The sequence below is a fragment of the Rhinatrema bivittatum genome, chromosome 6 (assembly GCF_901001135.1).
Source record: "Rhinatrema bivittatum chromosome 6, aRhiBiv1.1, whole genome shotgun sequence".
NCBI lineage: Eukaryota > Metazoa > Chordata > Amphibia > Gymnophiona > Rhinatrematidae > Rhinatrema > Rhinatrema bivittatum.
The window spans coordinates 332345824-332368168 of NC_042620.1; positions in this window are offsets into that span (position 1 = coordinate 332345824).

The following is a 22345-nucleotide window of genomic DNA, read 5'->3' on the forward strand; positions in this document are numbered from 1 at the left end:
TAGGATCAACTTTCTTTATTAACTTTGGGGTAGATTTTATAAAAAAGCGCGTGCGCGTACTTTTGTTCGCGCACCAGGTGCAAACAAAAGTACGCTACGTGCGTATCTATTGAAATCCGGGGTCGGCACGCACAAGGCTGCCCAAAATCAGCAGCCAGCACGTGCCGAGCTGGGCAGCCGGCCTCCGTTCCACCCCCCTGGCCCTATCTAACCCCCCCTCACCTTTGTTGCACAAGTTACGCCTGCCCGAGGCAGGCGTAATTTGCGCACACTGGGCTGGCCGCCGGCGCGCCATGGTCTAATCCGGGGGCTGGTCCGGAGGCCGTGGCCACTCCCCTGGAAATCCCCCGATGACGCGCCGGCCGCAACACGCCCCCGACACTCCCCCGATGACGTGCCAGCTGCGACATGCCTCCCGGCATGCCCCCCCAGGAAAGCCCCGGGACTTACACGCGTCCCGGGGCTATGCGCGCACCGGCAGCCTATGCAAGATAGGCTCAGCGTGCGCGGGGGGAGGGTTGGGGTAGGTTTTTGGGGGTTACGCGTGTAATCCTTTGAAAATCTACCCCATTATGTTTGTGTGTATTAAAAAATGGTCGGACCAAGGAACAGGGGTATATGTACTACTGGTTCTCATCACTTCCTTTGAATTTAGAAATACTAAATCTAAAGAATGTCCTGCTTTATGTGTTGGTTCTGTAGTTAATAATTCATATCCTAATGCTGAGAATGTTTCGGTCAGTATCTGACAGGTGTTGGAAATTGGTTTTGTGTCGAGTACTATTGACGGTTTATCAGGATTTAGAACTGTCATTAAAAGTTCGATCAGTGGTGAGATATTATGCTCTAAAAGTCCTGGGGAGCAATATACAAGGCAAATTTGCAGATTTGCTGCATCAAATAGGGCAATTTTATATTGATACGGTATAGTAATAGGAACTAATTTCATGCTAAATACTTTTTTTGCAATCAGCATTAAGCCGCCCCCTCTACCTTTTTGTCTAGGCACTGTAATGATGTCGTATATATTATCTACTAATTGATTAACAGTAGATTGGGAAGAGGCAGAAGCAAAGCAAGGAGGGGAACAAGTCAGGGCCAAGGCAAAGATCCAATAGCAATGAGTACTGTGGGCACAGGAGGACCTGTTGCTGAAGTATCAATTGAATGCTGTAAGAAGGTTTAAATAGCTCAGTTGGACTGATGTCATCTGATAGTGCTGTAGTCAAGTGCCCGCCATGGAGCCTTTAAGAGGTGGAGTTGTGCTTGCATGCATGCACGCATCTAAGACAATCTGGGGACACATAGAAACATAGAAATGATAGCAGAAGAAGACCAAATGGCCCATCCAGTCTGCCCAGCAAACTTTCAGACTTATTTTTCTCATACTTATCTGTTACTCTGACTGCTGAGGTCAGGGCCCTTATTGGTAACTTTTTGGTTCTATTTCCTTCCACCCCCACCATTGATGTAGAGAGCAGTGCTGGAGCTGCATCAAAGTGAAGTATCAAGCCTAATTGGTTCAGGGTAGTAACCGCCACAACAAGCGAGCTACTCCCACGCTTATTTGTTTACCCAGCCTGTGCAATTTAGTCTTTGTTGGTTGTTGGCTGAATATAAATCCTCTCTTCTTCATTCCCCCTGCCGTTGAAGCAGAGAGCTACACTGGATATGCATTGAAAGTGAAGTATCAGGCTTATTTGGTTTGAGGTAGTAACCGCCGCAACAAGCAAGCTACACCCATGCATTTTTGTGAATGCAAATCCTTTTCCCCACATTTCCTCTTGCTGTTGAAGCATAGAGCAATGTTGGAGTTGCATTAACCGTGTGAATGTTTATTGAATAAAGGTATTAATCACCAGGTAGTAGCCGTCATTCCTGCAAGCCACCCCCATGTCTCTTCTCTTCATACACATCCTCAAGACTTTATGGATCCACAGTGTTTATCCCACACTCCTTTGAAATCCTTCACAGTTTTGGTCTTCACCACTTCCTCTGGAAGGGCGTTCCAGGCATCCACCACCCTCTCCGTGAAGAAATACTTCCTGACATTGGTTCTAAGTCTCTCTCCCTGGAGTTTCAAATCGTGACCCCTGGGTCTGTTGATTTTTTTCCAATGGAAAAGCTTTGTCGTTGACAGCAGTGGATGTCCATGTTGGCAGCATCTTGGACCTGGCTGCTGGTAAGGTGTACTGGCCACAGAACAAGTACTGTGGCCGGCACATTATACAGAGAAGGGCAACAAAAATGATAAAGAGAATGGAACGGCTCCCTTATGAAGAAAAGGCTCAATAGGTCGGGATTCTAGCTTTGAGTAGAGGCAGCTGAGAGAGTATATGATAAGATGTTTATGAAATGAGGGCTTGAATGGGTAAAAGGATAAGTAGGATTAGTAAGACTATGGCGCACCATGAAATTAACTGGTAACAGATTTAAATCAAATTTAAGAAAGTATTTTTTAAGTCAACCTACAATTAAACTGTAGAATTTGCTGCTGGAGGATGTGGTGAAGGTAAATAACATAGCTGGATTTAAAAAAAAAAACTTTGGACAGAAAGGTCCATTAACAATTATTAGCCGGGGAGACACGGGGCTCGAAATCTCTTACATCTGGGAATGAGCAGCAAGACAGGGCTCTTCCCACTAAGATTCGCCAGATACTTCCAAGTGACCTGGGCTAGCCACTGCTGGAAGCAGGATGCTGGCCTCCCTGGGCCACTGGTCTGCCCAGCATGGCAACTCTTATGTTCTTAGTGTTTGCTTTTCATTCTACAAAGATTGCGTCTGCTATTTGCCTGTGAGTACTCTGCATTTCAGGAAAATGACGCTTACACTTGAAAGCGTACCTTTCCTGCAATAACATTCAAGGACCCCGGTACTGTCTCCCATCCTAACAGGTTGTGATTTTCAATTTAATTAGAGGATCTAATCTGGAAAGTAATGTGTAGTGTGAGTTAAGATTCCAATTAATGTAATTATTAGGTACTCTAAAGTTCTTCCAGGAATAGCATGGCAATCCCCCCCTCCCCCAAGTCATTCTACCATGGACAGAAATTATGATTACAACTCAGCTAATGTAGGGCCATATTGAAAAGGACATTTTTCCTTTTTTGAGTCTATAGAAAGAAATCTTTATTGAATATGGTCCTGCGTGTAGTGTCTCATGTGAAGAAGCAGTCAGATCTTGAAAGGTTCAAGTGTATAAACTGAAGCAATTTGACTGATCAACAAGCCCCTGCTTTTTTTTTTTATTGTCAGTAAAGGAATTATAGAGATGATGCTCTCTTTCCCCATCTAATACGTTACTCCCTGCTCCCTTTCGAGGAGCTGAAGACTGATTAAACAAGGCTCCAGAAGCCTGCAAGCTGTGTATAGGGCACGGAACAGGCCAATTTTAAAGATTACTTTAACAGCATTTTCCTTGGAGATTAAAAGTTGTGTTAGAATCTCGCACGTGACAAAACTGGGTTATCTGATGACCGCTAGTTACCAGAGCTAGGCGGTGCCAGCCCTGATTTTGTCCCATGGCATGTTCTCTCTCGGGCTGATGCCATACCGTGTGCTGGCCGCTGCACGTGGCTCAACGCGCGATTGAACGCGCATCCATAACCCACGCCCCCCCCCCGATGCAAAACTGGGGTCAGCGTGTCCAAAATGCACGTCGGCAATAGCGCTCATCACATGTAAATGCACGTTGATGAGGCGCACATTTTTAGTTACCAAAATTAATGCCGGCCCCGATATTAAGTTGGAGGAGCTAAAAAAATTAGAAATGACCCCCCTCCCCCCCCCCCAAAAAAAAGGGTGCCAGCGGTCAGGTTAGGAAAAGGGACACTCAATTAATGAGCAGCTATTTTCCTAACTTGTGGCTGTGCACAGGTTAGGAAAACGGACTCTCTAAAACTGACTCTCTAAAACTGACTCTCTAAAACTGACTCTCTAAAACGCTCCCGGGTGCCCGGGAGAGGTGGGTCAGCGTGCGTTAAAGGAGCAGGCCCCTCATGGTTGAGCATCCGTTTAACACGCACCGATATTGGCGTCGGCCTGTCTATATAGGAGCTTTTGTCGTGCTCTCTTCCTTGGGGGGGGGGGAAGGTGGATGCAAGATTCCCAGGGAGGATGTGCAAAAAAAAAAAAAGTTCTTGTTTTGGGGGAACTTTTTCTAAAGCATTTACATGCGGAAAACAGTTTCGTGAACGTAAATGTCTTTGAGAGCGTTATGCGTAGTACTGCACGGAGGCATTCCCAGGGGCACAGTTGGAGTGGGGTAAGCATGTGCCCATTGATTTTCAATTTTTCAGTACAGAAATATTTGCTCTCTAGCAGGTGCAAATGGGCATGCCTGAGCTGCACTAAGGCCCACATGGTCAAAGAGGTCTCCTGCACGTGCGTTTACTTTGAAAATTAGAGCTGAAGGGTATGTGGACTTCAGCCCTACATGGGCTGTTACAAAATGAAGAACTTGCCACTTTTCCTGACATTTTTTGTCGTAGGATTTAGTGCAAAATCTTTGACGCTGGCACAATACGCGAAATGTTTTTTGCCAAACACGATGAATTCTTGCAACAAAAAGAAGTCAAATCAACTGTGACTTCATGGGCATGTGAAACAATAGGCGCACTGATAACATTTATCTGAGTCTGGTGTCAAAACGGAAGGCAAATGGGCTGCTCTGCACAAAACATTATCAAGGGAAAAACTCAGCTTGTCATATAAGAACATAAGAAATTTCCATGCTGGGTCAGTCCAAGGGTCCATCAAGCCCAGCATCCTGTTTCCAACAGTGGCCAAACCAGGCCATAAGAACCTGGCAAGTACCCAAACACTAAGAAGATCCCATGCTACTGATGCAATTAATAGCAGTGGCTATTCCCTAAATAAACTTGATTAATAGCCGCTAATGGACTTCTCCTCCAAGAACTTATCCAAACCTTTTTTGAACCCAGCTACACTAACTGCACTAACCACATCCTCTGGCAACAAATTCCAGAGTTTTATTGTGCGTTGAGTGAAAAAGAATTTTCTCCGATTAGTCTTAAATGTGCTACTTGCTAACTTCATGGAATGCCCTCTAGTCCTTCTATTATTCGAAAGTGGCTTTATCTGTGAAAAGCTTTGTACATTTTTAATTTGTGTTCATATTTTGTCTCTAGAGTTTGAATTCTAGTGCTGTTTGCATGTTGGTAGCTTAATTTGCAACTATGTACATTTGGAGTTCAGGGCTGGTGCTTCCATTTGGCAAACTAGATGATCGCCGAGAATCCCGAATTATGGGGGCAAACAAATCCCACCGACATGAGGGCCAGATCCAGTACTGCCAAAGAAGGGAGCTGTGTTAGATAAGATTGGGGGGGGAGGGGCATGACCGAAGATTCACCTAGGGCACCAAATACTCTTGCACCTGCCCTGTTTGAGTTGTAAACCGCTTACATTTATTTTTTTTGTTTGCTCAGCGGTATTTCAAGTTTAATGAACAGAAACATACTTCTAGGTCCCTCTCTGGGCTGGGTTGGGAGATTACAACCTGGAGTGTCTTAGCATGGGTGTGAATGCTAAGGCTATCTCTGTAACCCTAAGTTAAAACAGCATCTACCAAGAATGTTTGTACGTACGAATGAGGCCAGACAAGAGGAGAAAAAAAGGTTCTCAGTCTTCACTTTTTAAATGATTTGCCCATTGGAGATGTCTGGACTAAGGCTGTCAGCCTCCTAGGTCTTGACCTCACTGACTGTAACCTCAGTTATCTGAAACCCCCCTGAAAAGAAATAACCTAGCTCACCTTAACTATTCTAATCTTGCCTGGAAAAGCTCAGCAGTATTTCAGCTGCTTTGCTTTAAACATTTAGACTGGATACTAAATCCTTTACAGCAGAAGAAATTAAATGAGGAGGATCTAAACATGGCAGTTAGTGCTTCAATTAAGTCCCTAAATGATTGAGTTAGACCTTATATTGTTTGTTTGCTGACCTAGGTTTCCCTGCATTCAAATGAAACAACAGGGCAATCTTATTGCTTTATCCAATTGTTTGGGAAATCCTGACTCTACTCTTCCAGTTACTTTAGACTTCTATCATCGCGTGTTAACGAGAACGGCTCTGCCCCCAAGTTTCACAGTATTTTGCCTGACATCTCTGTGTGGTTTAATTGCACTCCTATTCTTGAACAAAACGTTGCGCTCCCAAGCCTCTGAATGTTGAAATTCCTTTCTGCTGTGCTTGGAGAAGGCTTGCGTGGACTGAGGTTTGTGCATTTCTTAACAGTGCCTGGATGATGATGCCTGTCAAGAACACCTTACAACCTTACTGCATTGCAGGCTGGAAACTCTATTTGCCTTATAGCAGGTGCCTGGATACAGTTTTATGTAGTTTGTTAATATAGAAACATAGAAACATAGAAATGACGGCAGAAGAAGACCGAATGGCCCATCCAGTCTGCCCAGCAAGCCTCACACATTTTTTCTCTCATTCTTATCTGTTTCTCTTAGCTCCTTGTTCTATTCCCCTTCCACCCCCACCATTAATGTAGAGAGCAGTGATGGAGCTGATGAATGAACATGTGTTGGTGCTCATACATAGTCGACTTGCCATGTCGGTATTTCACCTGCAGATCCAAGGCTTCTTGAAACAGATTGTGTTTATAATTTGTGCGGGCCCTCTGATAACCTGTTTCCATCAAAGCTTACTCCCACTCTCCCATCTTTTTTGACATTGGTTGTCTTGATCACTTGTGTGGCCTTCATAGCTGCAAAGTAGTCTTTGAACAGCTAGCTAATCAAACTTTTCTTCTCTTCCCTGACTACTTTGAATGCCAAGGGCAAATTTAATGAGATGGTGCCACAAAACCTATTTTTAGCCTGCTTTCCAAAGGGAAGACGTTTTATGAGATGTGTGTGTGTCCGTGTCCCCTAATAACTTCCAAACAGAATCTGCACATTTTCTGCATCATCTGCCTTTGACAATGTCTATGGAAAAGCTGAATTAAAAGTAAGAAATATACATTCATTTATTGCAAAATCTAAATCTTTGGCCACCTTTGTAGCTGTCTAAGAAAAATAACATGGCGTCTGCCCTCACATGAAATAAAAGAACAAGGAACTAGTTCTTAGAAATAATTGTAGTCCTTGGCTGGAATCCTTCCACTAATCTTAATGGCCAAAACCACCTGCGAGGGTAGAAAAGAGGCAGGGAATTCCTACAGGGAGCAACATTTCAAAGTTATCAAAGAGATCACATTAAATCGACTGCTTTGCCAGCCACCAGTGAGGAGGGGGTGGGGGGTGGGGGGAAAGAGCTTTTGACCACTGAATTCGCAGAAGTATCTTCCACTAGTTGAATGGGAAAATTCACTCTCTCGTCTTTACCTGGGATAAAGGCAAAGCCAAGTGCCCTGCTGGAGTCACAAAAGCGAAGGGCTGAGTGTAGGCAGGATAAAGAGATCTACCGGGCTGTAGGTGCTCCAGCCAGAATTTGTGCTTTTTCTCTTGGGGGGGGGGGGGGGGGGGGGGGGGATCGCCTTATTATCAAAATCTGAGTGAGTCCTTCTGCTTTTCTGACATTAAAGAAATCTCCATTCGGGCTGGAGAGGGAATCGGTCAAACCTTCAACCATCTCCTTGAAAGTAACAACTTGCATTTCGGTGCCTCTCTGGTTGTGGAGTGCCCTTTCCCTAAAACCTGCCCTGGAATAGGTGCATGGCACCCCCCCCCCCCCCCCCCCCAATCTTGGCCAAACTCTGTCCGAGGAGAGATGATTTCCTGTTCACTTTAGCACCTACAATCATTTTGAAAAGGTGTCCCCACATCCCTGACTTTAAAGGCAACCACAACTATTTTTTTTTGTTAAGTCACCTTATTTTAGAACTGGCCCGTGAAACTCGGGGGGTAGGTTACAGTCTTCCTGTCCCCTTGGACGTTCAGCTTGCAAGGAGGGGTTTGACTGTGCACTTGCACGAGGAAGCATAGTTGCAATATTGCAGGGCACCAACCCCCCCAATGTATGCCCCATATACCGCTGCCTGGGAATGAGACCATGAAGCATTAGCATGCAACAATGAATCGGAAAGAGCCGGGCTGTTTAAATAAATATAGGAAGAAATCGTCGGTGCAAGTCAGCACCTTGGGCTTCTGTTAATAGCTCAGCGTTGCAGGCTGGGATCATCAGGATTTCAGGCTGCTGAACTCTAGCAGGATGCTCTCATCCTCTTCCAGAGGTTATTTATAATACAAAGGGCTGGTTAGTATTCTGACTACTGGAAATAAGAGTTTAAACAATGCCTCAGTGCCCCCCCAACCCTCTAAAAATGTCATGTTTTAGATGTCTTTTAATCTCCTATTATCACATGAATGCTAGGGTCATTTAAAATGTATTATCCAGCCTTTCTATTAATTTTTTTTTTACAGCATATAGCAGCGTATCTCCTTTTGACTAGACCCAGAGGGGGACAAAGACTGCAATCTGTACTTGTATAAAAACAAAACTATTATATATTTAGAAATAAAAGCATGCATGGCTTACCTTGGCTTGTCAACATAATCAGATGCTTTCTGAAGGATTTTAATTTATTTTTTTTTAGCAAAGGCTGGGGGACGCAGACTGCAGTTAACTCTGGTTGTATTAAAGAAGCCTTTCTATATCCCCCGTGGGCTTCCAGGCAAGAAAGCCGGATAGTGCTCGCCGGGTTCAGTTGCACTGCACCCACAGTCACGGTGAGACTGAAATAGCTCCACACTCCAGCAGACCTCGGCACTGAAGTCAGCTACATTTTCAACTTTATTTAGGGAGCCGGGATCATGTGAGAGCTTTACCGAAATGGGGAGGGGGCGTGTCAAATGCAAAATCAGGTCAGCGGCATAAAACTCTCAGGAGGTCCTGAGAGACAACATTAATAATGATAGTCTTCATTCCGGGATTTATAGCAATAGGTGAAAGGTTTCTTCATTTTTGCTGGGCTTTGATAAACGACCACAGCCTTGTAGGATGGAAAGCAGGTCTTTCCTGCTGAATGAACTTTTAACATTTTCCATCAAAGGTTCGCTAAAGAGACACGGGTTGCTTTTCTATGCAGCAGCCTATCCGGAGACTTGTGATTGTATACCTGAATATACCTGAGCACTCCACATCGTTTCTAAATGTTTAAATAATAATAATAATCAAAAAAAGGATTGGTACAATTAATAAAGCGTTACCTGCTAATGTCCCAAATGCATGGACTCTAGGACTTAAACCTGGCCAAGCAATGGAATTTCTCGACGTGCCAGGATCTGTCCATGGTGCTGAAAGTGTTTCCCCCAAAACCATAAGAACATAAGAAATTGCCATGCTGGGTCAGACCAAGGGTCCATCAAGCCCAGCATCCTGTTTCCAATAGTGGCCAATCCAAGTTACAAGTACCTGGCACGTACCCAAAAACGAAGTATATCCCACGCTACTGATGCCAGTAATAGCAGTGGCTATTCTCTTTGACAACTTGATTAATAGCAGAACTTATCTAAACCTTTTTTAAAACCCAGCTACACTCACTGTATTAACCACATCCTCTGGCAACAAATTCCAGAGTTTAATTGTGCGTTGAGTGAAAAAGAATTTTCTCTGATTAGTTTTAAATGTGCTACTTGTTAACTTCATGGAGTGCCCCTTAGTCCTACTATTATCCGAAAGAGTAAATAACCAACTCACATTTACCCATTCTAGACTTCTCATGATTTTAAAGACCTCTATCATATCCCCCCCTCAGCCATCTGTTCTCCAAGCTGAACAGCCCTAACTTCTTTAGTCTTTCCTCTATGGGGAGCTGTTTCATCCCCTTTATCATTTTGGTCGCCTATCTCTATACCTTCTCCATTGCAACTATATCTTTTTTGAGATGGGGTGTTCAGAATTGTACACAGTATTCAAGATGCGGTCTCACCATGGAGCGATACAGAGACATTATGACATTTTCTGTTTTATTCACCATTTATTTCTTAATAATTCCTAACGTTCTGTTTGCTTTTTTGACTGCCGCAGCACACTGAGCCGATGATTTCAATGTGTTATCCACTTTGATGCCTAGATCTCTTTCTTGGGTGGTAGCACCTAATATGGAACCTAACATTGTGTAACTACATCATGAATTATTGTTCCCTATATGTATGCATCACCTTGCACTTGTCCACATTAAATTTCATCTGCCATTGGATGCCCAATTTTCCATTCTTGCAAGGTCCTCCTGCAATTTATCACAATCTGCTTGTGATTTAACTACTCTGAATAATTTTGCATCATCTGCAAACTTGATTACCTCACTTGTCATATTCCTTTCCAGATCATTTATAAATATATTGAAAAGCAGCAGTCCAAGTACAGTTCCCTGAGGCACTCCACTGTTTACCCTTTTCCACTGAGAAAATTGATCATTTAAATCCTACTCTCTGTTTCCAGTCTTTAACCAGTTTGTAATCCACGAAAGGACATCGCCTCCTATCCCATGACTTTTTAGTTTCCTTAGAAGCCTCTCATGAGGGACTTTGTCAAATACCTTCTGGAAATCCAAATATACTACATCTACTGGCTCACCTTTACCCACATGTTGGTTAACCCCCTTTAAAAAAAAATGAAGCAGATTTGTGAGGCAAGACTTGCCTTGGGTAAATCCATGCTGACTGTGTTCCATTAAACCATGTCTTTCTATATGCTCTGTGTATTTTGATCTTTAGAATAGTTTCCACTATCTTTACTGGCACTGAAGTCAAGCTCACTGGTCTGTTGTTTCCTGGATCACCCCTAGAGCCCTTTTAAAATATTGGGGTTACATTGGCCACCCTAATACATTTGACATTTTATTTTTTAGTTCTTTCAGAACCCCATCCGGTCCAGGTGATTTGCTACTCTTTAGTTTGCCAATCTGGTCTACTACATCTTCCAGGTTCACAGTGATTTGGTTCAGTTCATCTGAATCATCACCCTTGAAAACCATCTCTGGAACTGATATCTCCCCAACATCCTCATTAGTAAACATAGAATCAAAGAATTCATTTAGTCTTTCTGCAGTGGCCTTATCTTTCCTAAGATCCCCTTTAATCCCTCAGTCATCTATCAGTCCAACTGACTCCCTCACAGGTTTCTTGCTTTGGATATGTTTTAAAAAGTTTTTATTATGGGTTTTTGCTTCTACAGCCAACTCCATTTCAAATTCTCTTAGCCTGCCTTATCACACTCCGAAATAATGTTTTCTGATACTTAATATATTGGTTTCAGGTTAAAAACAAACAAATCAACTAACTATCCTATGAACATAACACAGTAATACATATTTGCCAGCAGTACACAATAAGATTAATTGCACAGTGGCTTCTATTTTAAAGACTTACAATGAGTATATCGTGCATAGTGGAACACACTGCAGTAAAATCTTTATATATCTTACAGTATTTATTCTACAATCTCTTTCTTTCTCTCTCTCACACACACACACAAACACACACGATTACTATTTTACTGTTTGTAGCCCTTTATTAATGTGTTCATACTTGGTACAAAATATTCCTATGGGTGAATCCAAATTATTTTTGGGCACCTTGCCTAAAATAAATATATTTTGCCACCTTTGTATGTTGTTAGTCACACTCCAAAACATATTTGCAGTGACTTGGTTACATTTACTGATTAAGTTCATTTTCCTAAGATTTGTTCTTGATATCCCATTAAAAACGGTCTCTTTAAGAAGTTTAATTGAACGTGAAAAACAAGAAAATGACTTTCTTATGGGACACATAAAGACACTAATTTTCTAAGCATTTCACACTGGTAAAAAAACAACAACAAAAAATCCCATGTTTACACCCAGCCTCTGTGTGGGTAAAAGTATGCATGTAGTGTAATGGTGCATGTGCTTTTACCTGCTGGGGAAAGTGTGCATGTGGTCTTTTCCCCTGCTGAGAAAAGAGACATTCGCAGACGCAGGGGGAGGAAAGGGGAGTTTCTTTACATACATTAATACCCTTTCCCTGCATTTTTTATGGGCCCTTATAGTAGTGGTGTCGTGTGTATATATAAATATACATATGTTCTAGAGGCTGCGCCCCTGCTTCCTTCGCTTGCCAGTGGGCTCTCCACTCTCGATTCCATGGTCCTGCCTAGGTGGAAAATGCAAGGCATGGCTGGGTAGGGCACATGAATTTAATGAAAGGAAGACTAGGAGAGAGCTATAGAATTGTCCACACCACTCCTCCTCCCTCCCCCCCCCCCCCCCCCACCCCGACTGAGTGTGCGTGGAAAGTGATACTTGTATGCCAACTTAAAAAAAGAGAGTTTTCTGACTCCATCAGCTGGATGTATACATTATTGGTGTCTTGTATCTGGGACCCGAAAAAGCAGAGCAGAGAACAGTATTACAGCTGCCTACCCCGAGTCAAGGGCAGCCACATGGCATTGCTTTTTCTGTAGTTTCCCAGCCATAATGGACAACAGCCAAAGTTAAAAAAAAAGACCTGGGGTGCATGCCTGTCATCAATGCCTCTGCCACTCCTGGGTGTGTTGGTTTCCTGTTTATCATGCCTTCATCCCAGGCTCTGCTGCTCTTGCTGCTGGTGACCACACTGATGACAGTGAAAAGGCCAAAGGGGTGAATGAGGGGATTTGAGGGAGGGGAGAGTGAGTGAAGGGATCAGAGGGAAGGAAAGGAGATGGAGTGAAGGGATCAGAGAGACTATGAGTTCTATGGGAGAGAGGGGGAAAGACTGAGTCAAGGGATCAAAGGTGATAAGGGGGATTGGAGGGACTTTGAAATGTGAGTAAGATGATTAGAGTGGGGGCAGTCTGTGAGTGAAACAGGGTGGATGGAGAAAAAGTGAAAGCGGGGAGGAGATAGAATTGGGTGTGATGGAGAGAGAGAAGAGTGAGGAGAACATGTGGGCTTGCTCCCTTCCTTCCACCACCTAGGAGGCAAAGAGCAGGTCATGCTTTTGAATTCCAAGCCCACACTCTTGGCCAAGGAGACTGAGGACAGTGGACAGTGCACACCATTCTGTTCTCAAACCTCCCCCCCCCCCCCAAAGCAGAAGTAAGCCAGCTGATTCTAGCTTGAAAAAGGAGCCCTGTACTTTACTGGCCAAGGAGGGAGAGGAGGAAGGTTGCTGAAGAGGGTAACTTGTCAGGGAGAAGAAGGGCTTAGATGTATTTGAACTAGCTTTCACACAATGATTCCCAATTAAACTGAAATACCATTCAATTTGCAACCCCCATTTATCCCATGCTCCTTGTCCCTCCTACCCACTGTCCCTCCCTAAATTCTTCACCTCCCATTTGCCCGCACCATCCCCGATTTATGATATTTTAATTGATTTTATATAATAGAATTATCCATTGATCAATTTAGAATTTGTATTCCCACTCAGCACCGTTATTGTATTATTTGCTCTATGGTTTTAGTGTTGGTTCGTAAATATTTTTAGTTACTTCAATTTCATTATTGTATGTTAAACTCTAATGGATGGTCCACGGTCTGAACAGACTGTTTCTCCGTCAATCCTGTTATTTGTAATTAATTCTAATTCTAGTTAATAATGTCAATTGTAAATCCTGTTGCTAAGTTATTGTTAAATGTAAACCGCGGTGATGTATATCCTTACGTACTGCGGTATATAAAAATCTCTAAATAAATAAATAAATAAAATGTAGGGGAACTTATAGGGTGGCTGAGGATGGAGGACCAGGATTACCGAGGAAGAGGGTACTAGTGAGAAAGAGCCCTATTCTATCTACCTTTTCCTTCTTACTCCAGTGACCATGTATCCCCAACTCCCAGTTGTCCTTCACCATCCAGTGTTCTTCGAGCATATTGAGAGAATGATGTGTTCGGGTATATGTCTGTGAGAGACAGAGAGTTCACATCTGGCCATGGTTCCCCCCCTTTGCACAAGTCACATTTTGCCCTGTCCATCTCACCTCCTTTCACAGTTCCACTTCCTTTTTGTCTACACATTAAGCCCTATTTTCCTAGTGTCTAGACAGATGGATTCAGGCCCAGTGGGTTATGATCCTCTGCCAGCAGATGGAGGCAGAGCAAGCTGACATCATAGCATATATACTCCTGCAGTGACCCCAGCCTGCCAGTATTCTTCGTCTCTAGCAGATAGTGGACGTACATCTCCCTATGGGGATTGCTGTGAATTTTGAAAGAAGAATTTTATATTGAGAAATGAAAGTCTCAGCTCTCCTGTGGTGATACCTAGCTGAGAATTCCTGAGGTGATTTCCATAGTCCCTTTTTGTGCGTGGAGTGCACTGGTAGTATGTGTACCTTGTCGTACTTATTGCTGGGGTGCCTATAATTTGTGCATGCAACGATTTTAAGCACGAGCCGTTTGAACGTACAATTACTGCCGCTCATGGCGCCTGTAAACAAGAAGCCTAAGCACCTTTCTCTTTGTGTTGCCTGTCACATTAGGGCTTCTCAGCCTGACCTGTCTTCCAAAATGTGTCAGTGCTGTTCGGATGCTCAGGGAGAGTTGTCTTCCTCGGATTTTGCTAAGCCTGGATCCTCTTATTCTGATGATGGTCTTGTTATGGTTTGGCTGGAAGTACATCAGATCTTGGTGCTCCCTTGACTGGCTCCTCCACAGGAGATGGCAATTCAGTTGGGCCCGCTCTAGTACCTTCTGGGCTTGGTCTGGATCCAGCTGCTTTTTCTTGGATGGAGTTTTTTTCAAGGTTTACAAGCCTTTGTTCAGGAACATTCCTCCTCTTTGCCCACTCCGATCAGGTCAGATTCTCAACCCCTTCCTCTTCCACTCCTACAGTTAAGCACCGTGGCACACCTCAGTTCGCCTCGGGTATTCCCGGTGGGAACCCGGATGGCACAAATGATGAGGCGGATCCTGATTCCTTGGAAGATGGTGAAATTCCTCCTGGTTTGGAGCCATATCAAACCATGTTACAGTTATTTAATAGAGATGAACTACCGGTCCTGATTTCCCAGACATTGAAGATGCTGAGAATGCCTGGGGCGAATTCTTTGTCAGAGACTAATAAGAATCCCATTTTGGTCTCCTTGCGTAAAACCTCTTGATTTTTCCTGTTATGGACACCATTCAAGAATTGATTGGTTTTGAATGGGACGTCTCAGAGGCAAATTTCGAAGGGGGTCAGCATTGGAAGGCCTATACCATCTAGATCCAGCTGTGAGAGAGCATATGTGTTTTCCCAAAGTGAATGCACTTGTCTGCACCATATCTAAACAGATGACTATCCCCACGGAGGGAGGAGCGGCCTTGAAGGATGTGCATGATAGGCAGATTGAATCTATTCTTAAGCATGCCTTTGACGCAGTGGCAATGATCTTGCAGATTGCTTCCTGTTGTGCTCTTGTCGCTTGTTCTTGTCTGCTTCTTTCTCAGGAGATGGATGATTCCGGGGTGCAAGAACAGTTATGGAACCCACTGCCACCTTTTTGCTAGACGCGGGCTCTGATTTGGTCCATACCTTGGCCAGATGAGTGGTGTTGATAATGGCGGCCAGACGTCAGCTATGGTTGCGGAATTGGTCAGCTGACGCACCCTCCCAGGCTAATCTTACAAAAATGCCCTTTAAAGGCTCACTCTTATTTGGGAGCAAGTTAGAAAAACTGGCCAGTAAGTGGGGCGAATCTCCAGTTCCCTGATTATCATAGGATAAGAAGCAATTGCAGCGCCCCTTTTCTCTGAGGGGTCATCTCAGGGGTTCCAAGCGTTTTCGTCCCTACAGAAACCCAACCTTTCAGAGGACTCGGCCTTTCGGTAGGTCTCAGTCCTTTTGACCCCGACAGTCCAAGAAAGGAGCAGGCTTGGGTGGCAGACTGTCCTAAGTTTCCCAATGAAGGTTTGCCGTCCTACCTTCGGGAGGAGGAGATAGGTGGATGCCTATCTCTCTTTTACCAGAGGTGGGTTGAGATCACATCATTTCACTGGGTCCTGGAAGTGAAACAGGAAAGATATGCACTGGAGTTTCACAGCACTCCTCGGGATGTGTTCATATTGTCTCCTTGCCACTCCCCACAGAAGAAGCAGGCAGTGAGTCTACGCATCTGCATCTCCTTTGACTGAGATCTGTGGTTCCCATGCCTATGTCTCAGGAAAATACGAGCCTTATTCCATTTATTTTGTTGTACCCAAGCAGGAAGGTTCCTTTCATCCCATCCTGGACCTCAAGAGTGTCATCTGCGGGTGACTCATTTTTGTATGGAAACCTTACAATCTGTGATAATGGCCATACATTCGGGAGGTTCTGACCTCCCTGGATCTGTCCAAGGCTTACCTTCATATTCCCGTCTGTTTGGAGCACCAATGTTTTCTATGCTTTGCGGTGCTTGGTTGCCATTATCAGTTTGGTCTGGCTACCGCCCCCAGAATATTTTCCAAGGTCATAGTAGTTGTGGCAGCAGCATTGAGAAAAGATGGAATCTTGGTACACTCATACTTGGATGACTGGCTGATTCTGGTCAAGTCTTTGGCAGAGAGCAGAATGGTGACCAACAAGGTGAGTTCCTTGCTGTAGGAGCTTGGTTGGGTGGTGAACCTGGCCAAGAGCAGTCTCTGGCCTCAGTCATTGGAATATATAGGAGTTCACTTTGACACAAGACTGGGCAAGGTTTTTCTACCGGACACACAGATCCAAAAGTTGATGTCTCAGGTGTGTCAGTTGGTGAACACTATCTGCCCGACAGTGTGGAGCTATCTACAGGTGCTGGATTTGATGGCGACAACCCTGGAAGTGGTGCCATAAGCAAGGGTTGATATGCGTTCTCTTCAGCGCTCATTGCTATCTTGTTGGAACCTGCAGTCTCAGGACTATTTGATTCTGCTCCACTTGCCAATGGAAATCTGCTCTCGTCTCCAGTAGTGGTTGCAGGAGGCTCATCTGAGAAAGGGGAGTTTCCTTGTCCTCCCTGAACTGGTTGGTGATCACGACAGATGCAAGTCTCCAGGGTTAGGGAACTCACTGTCAGTAACTGACGGCCCAGGGACATTGGACAGCCGAAGAGACTCTGTGGAACATCAATCACTTGAAAGCACAGGCAGTCAGTTTGGTATGATTGCATTTCAAGCAGCAGACTACTGAGTCTAGCAGTCTGCGTGATGTCAGACAATGCACTGCCAGTGTCCTACATTGATCATCAGGGAGGAGCTAAGAGCTGGCAAGTGACACAGGAAATAGACCAACTTATGAAATAGGTAGAAGGACATCTTCAGATGATCTCGACCTCTCACATTGCAAGAAAAGACAATGTATGAGCAGATTTTCTCAGCAGAGAGAGTCTGGACCCTGGAGAATGGGTGCCGTCCGCTGAGGCGTTTCAGCTGATAGTGGATCACAGGGGCCTTCCATCATTAGACCTGTTGGCACTTCTCACAATGCAAAGATTCCTTGCTTCTTCAATTGCTGGATAGATCAATGGTCCCTGGGCATTGATGCTCTTGTACAGGTCTGGCCGGAAGATGAGTTGTTTATGCCTTTCCTCTGTAGCCCTTGCTGGGCAGGGTCATTCGCAGAATTGATATCCAGAGGGGGCTACTACTCCTGGTGGCTCTGGATTGGCCCATGCGTCCATAGTATATGGATTTGTAGAGACTCCTGGTGGAGGACCCCTATTTGTCTTCCGCCACACATGGACCTGTTGCTGCAGCGGCTGGCTTCTCACGAGGATCCGGCTCAGTTCTGTCTTACAGTTTGGCCCTTGAAAGGGCTTGCCTGTTGAAGCATGGATATTCTTCTGTAGTGATTGCTACCTTATTCCATGCTCGGAAGTTCTCCACTTCTCTAACATACATTCGAGTTTGGAGAGTATTTGAGACCTGTTGCGAGGAGCATGGTGTTCTTCCTCATTTGGTTAAGATCCTGCTTATTCTGGATTTTTCTGCAGGATGGGTTGAATAAGGGATTGGCCTTTAATTCCTTGAAGGTTCAGGTTGCAGCTTTTACATGTTTCAGAGGCATGGTAATTGGTGTCTCCCTATTGTCCCATCCTAATTTGGCTTGTTTCTTGAAGGGAGTGAAGCACCTTTAACCTCCCTTGTGGTTGGTGGTTCCTTTGTGGAATCCTAACTTGGTGCTGGATTTTCTGGCGGGCCCCATGTTTCAACTGCTGCATAGCCTTTCCTTGCAGTTATTGACCCTGAAGACATTGTTCCTGGTGGCTATATGTTCTGCATGTTGTATTTTGAGTTGCAGGCCCTGTCTAGCCAGTTCCTTTGGGTGACTTCAGGGGCGTTGCACTTGAGTACTGCTCCATTCTTCTTGCCTAAGTTGGTCTTGGAGTTCCATTTGAATCAGTCCATTTCTTTGCCATCCCTGGATAAGGTCAGGGATGTGGAGGAGTATCGTCTCCTGCATTCCTTGGATGTCAAGAGACTTGTCGTGTGGTATCTGGAGGTTTCTGAACCTTTCCAAAAGTTGGATTGTCTGTTTGTCCTTATGTTGGAAGCAGGGCGAACCAGCTTCACAGGCTATGATAGCTCGCTTGATTGAGGAGTATGTGGATGCTGAAAAGCCGTTGCCTACTCAGATTAGGGCTCATTCCACCAGAGCTCAGGCGGTGTCATGGGCGCATGTTAGGTTGTTGTCACCCGTCGACATTTGCTGAGCTGTGACGTGGTCCTCCTTACACCTTTTTCAGATTTTATCATCTGGATTTGCAGGCCCAGGAGGATGCAGCCTTTGCACGTGTGGTGTTGACTGGACCGCGGGCAGCCTCCCACCCTGTTCGGTAGTAGTTTTGATACATCCCACTGGTCCTCAGTCCATCTGTCTACATGCTAGGAAATTATTTATTATTTTATTTTATTATTTAACAGTTTTATATACCGAGGTTCAGGTAACAGAGTTACTAATCACTTCGGTTTACATTTCAACAAATTACATTGACAGTATAAAGTATAATGTCTTACAATGAACAGGGTGAATGAAACTTGGATAATAACTTACAATGAACGGGGAGAAATTACTTACCTGATAATTACTTACCTGATAATTACTTACCTGATAATTACTTACCTGATAATTTAGTCGATGGACTCAGCTTCATGCCCTTGGCTGCTGAATGGTTGGGAGAATAGTCCTTCTGTGGGGTTACAGATCCCGAGGGATTACTGGTAAGTGTTCATCCAGTGCCTAGCTTGGGGTACCTATGTTCTTACTTGAGTTCAGTGATTATTTTGGTTGAGTACAGTTATGGTTGGCTGTTTTTAATCAGGTTTTTTGCTAGTCTGTCCACAGTAGCTTTTGAAGAGAATACTGGTAGGCTGGGGTCACTGCAGGGTTATATATACTGTGATGTCAGCTTCCTCCGTCTCCATCTGCTGGCAGGGGAGCATTATCCACTGGTCCTGAGTCCATCTGTTTACACTAAGGAAAACAAAATTATTAGGTAAGTAATTATCCAGTATTCACACAAACACACACGAATATTCCCCCACTTTTTGGTGGGGGAAGGGAAGAAGTTATTTGTGACTGCTATCAGTCACTTCAGCAGGTGTCATGAGATAAAGATCATGTATAAATCACAATAAAGATTTTGAGAGTTATTTATAGTTTGAAAGAGCCAAATGGATTTGTGCAAATAAAAAAAAAACAAACTCTCTGCTGGGTTATAGACCACTGAAATATTTCCAGGTGATTCAGCTTCATTCCTGTTACCCACACTGGCAGGCAGGATCTGTAATTGCAGAAGAGCTGTCAGTTTCTTCATCCTGGTAGCAGGACCTTGCCTCCGAAACAGGATTCCCCTGGACATCCACCAGCATTGTAACGCTAGCCAAGCTTGATCTGTCCTCTGCTCTGATCCGACTCACAGCTCTCTGTCTGCTTAGGAGGAGGCTTTGTGATATTGCATTGGCCTGTTTGTTTCTTTGAAAATATATTTCATTACTTTTCTGTTGTTATATTCCAGGGGTGGCCAAGTCCATCCCTCGAGAGCCACCGACAGATCTGATTTGCATGCACCGCCTCCATTGTAAGCAAATCTTATCTCATGCATATTCATTGTAGAGATCCTGAAACCGTGGCCAGCGCTGGCCACCCCTGTCCTATTGACTTGCTGGTATAGAAGGTGGCTCCTAGTTGCAAGGTTCATTTTGTTTCGGTAAAGGAGCTGCTGCAGTTTAACTAATATACACCTTATACTAGTTATGTGCCCAGAAAGATCAGAGGCCTTGAATGAAATATGTGCAGAGTCTTTGTTTTGTTACCAATAAAGGGAGTCAAGCCACTTGCTCAGAATGCATCGACTTTCGTCTTTTCTCTTCGTCATTACTTGGATGGAACTGAACATTCTGTTGTTGACAAAGCGATATCTCATTAAGTAAAACACTGGTAATGAAAAAGCTCCTCAGTCCACCTGGGTACCCTCTGATCCTGCTTTGCAAAAAAAAATGCAATTTACCCTTTCCATTTTATGGGATTTGCTCAAAGTGAAATCCATTTTTACGAGATAACATACAGACTGCTTCTTCAAAGCTGGGGATTGTTATGTGTATTTGTTTTGGAGGTGGTGGGGGAACTGACCAGGTCAGTTTCCCTCTGTCCTTTGGGTTTCAAGGTCAATTTGATCTAGGCTGAGTCGCTACATTTAGCCCCTAAATTTCAGTAGGTGGCTAAATATTGCCAGCTAAATACTTGGCAGCCCTGGGAGTGGGGTTAGGTTGGAGTGGGAGGGAGGGAGGGAAAATGAGGTGGCTAGTGCTGGTTTTCAGTGCTAACCACCTAATGTAAATGGTGAAACTAGGCCCCGCAATATCAGGCTTAAATCTGACTGGCCAATGCTCAACTCTCGCATTCCTATTGATCTCCGCTCCTGCCTATCTGAATACAAAAACAGTGCAAGGTGAACAGCCAATGTAGTGGGGCCATTACGCCCCAAATTCCTCCTCCCACTCACCTACATAAGAACATAAGAAACTGCCATGCTGGGTCAGACCAAGGGTCCATCAAGCCCAGCATCCTGTTTCCAACAGTGGCCAATCCAGGCCACAAGAACCTGGCAATTACCCAAACACTAAGAAGATCCCATGCTACTGATGCAATTAATAGCAGTGGCTATTCCCTAAGTCAACTTGATTAATAGCAGTTAATGGACTTCTCCTCCAAGAACTTATCCAAACCTTTTTTGAACCCAGCTACACTAACTGCACTAACCACATCCTATGGCAACAAATTCCAGAATTTTCTCCGATTAGTCTTAAATGTGCTACATGCTAACTCCATGGAGTGCCCCCTAGTCCTTCTATTATGCAAAAGAGTAAATAACCGATTCACAGCTACCCGTTCAAATTCCCATCATTATTCCCATCATTATTCTCACCCTGATCCTGCCCGCTCACCACTAGAAGCCCCCTAAACCCCCAATAAGCTGGGAGGAGGACACAGGCTTACCTCCTCCTGGCTTGGCATCCAACCTGTGCCCTCCTGCCAGCTTAGCTGGCAAAGCTTTAGAAGGGCTTTAAGGGGCTCTGTGATGGGTAGTGGGGGGAATTAAGGATCTGCTGGCTCTAACATATTTTTTTTTTCAGGAGAGAGTTTTCCTTTGAAATCTGGCTCTCAGGCTCTGCTTGCTTCACAGGTACTTTAGACTGGCCTCATAATGTACCATAGGGCTGATTCACTGCAATTCATGCTAAAAGCGTTTCACATGCATGCTTTCGCCGCATAATGTGATATTCATTAAGATAATGATATGCAGAGGGAATTTTCAAAGGCATTTCTGTGAGTCAGACAGTGCTTTATCTGCAAACCTGGCTTGCTATAAAAATTACCTGCCCACTATGTGGTTAAACATATGCTGGACTGTATATGCATATGTTTACCCAGACTGAGTGGAGGCAAACCAGAGGTACAGCTGGGGGAGGCATTTGCACTCACACACATATTTGTGAATTTTCAAAAGCATGCATGTAAACTGTCCTGAAAAAAATATCTGAATATAAATTAGCAGGTGTAATTGCGTGTAGATAGTTTTTGTGGGGTAATTTTCAAAGCGAACTTAAGCTGAGCTCCATTTGTTTGTTTGACTTTTCTTTACTGTAAATAAATTGCACATAAAGGAAACAGCAAGAGTCTGCCTCCTTATTCCTTCTGGCTGTTTCCAAGTCACTATCACCAAGTTTCCACATATGGTGGCAGCAGTGGGATCTCTTGCCAAAGCAGAAAGCACAGGCAAGAACCCACAGCCGCAGCAGCAGAAAAAAAAAACCTCCTGCAGAGATTTTTTTTTACTGTGGCTTCCCACTTCCACTCACTCAGCCTTCACATAACGGGCCAAGGGGGCTAACCCTGCTTATGTAGTCAGGGATTAAGCAGTGATTAAGGGCCAAACAGACCAGCAGGTTTTTTTTTTTGTTT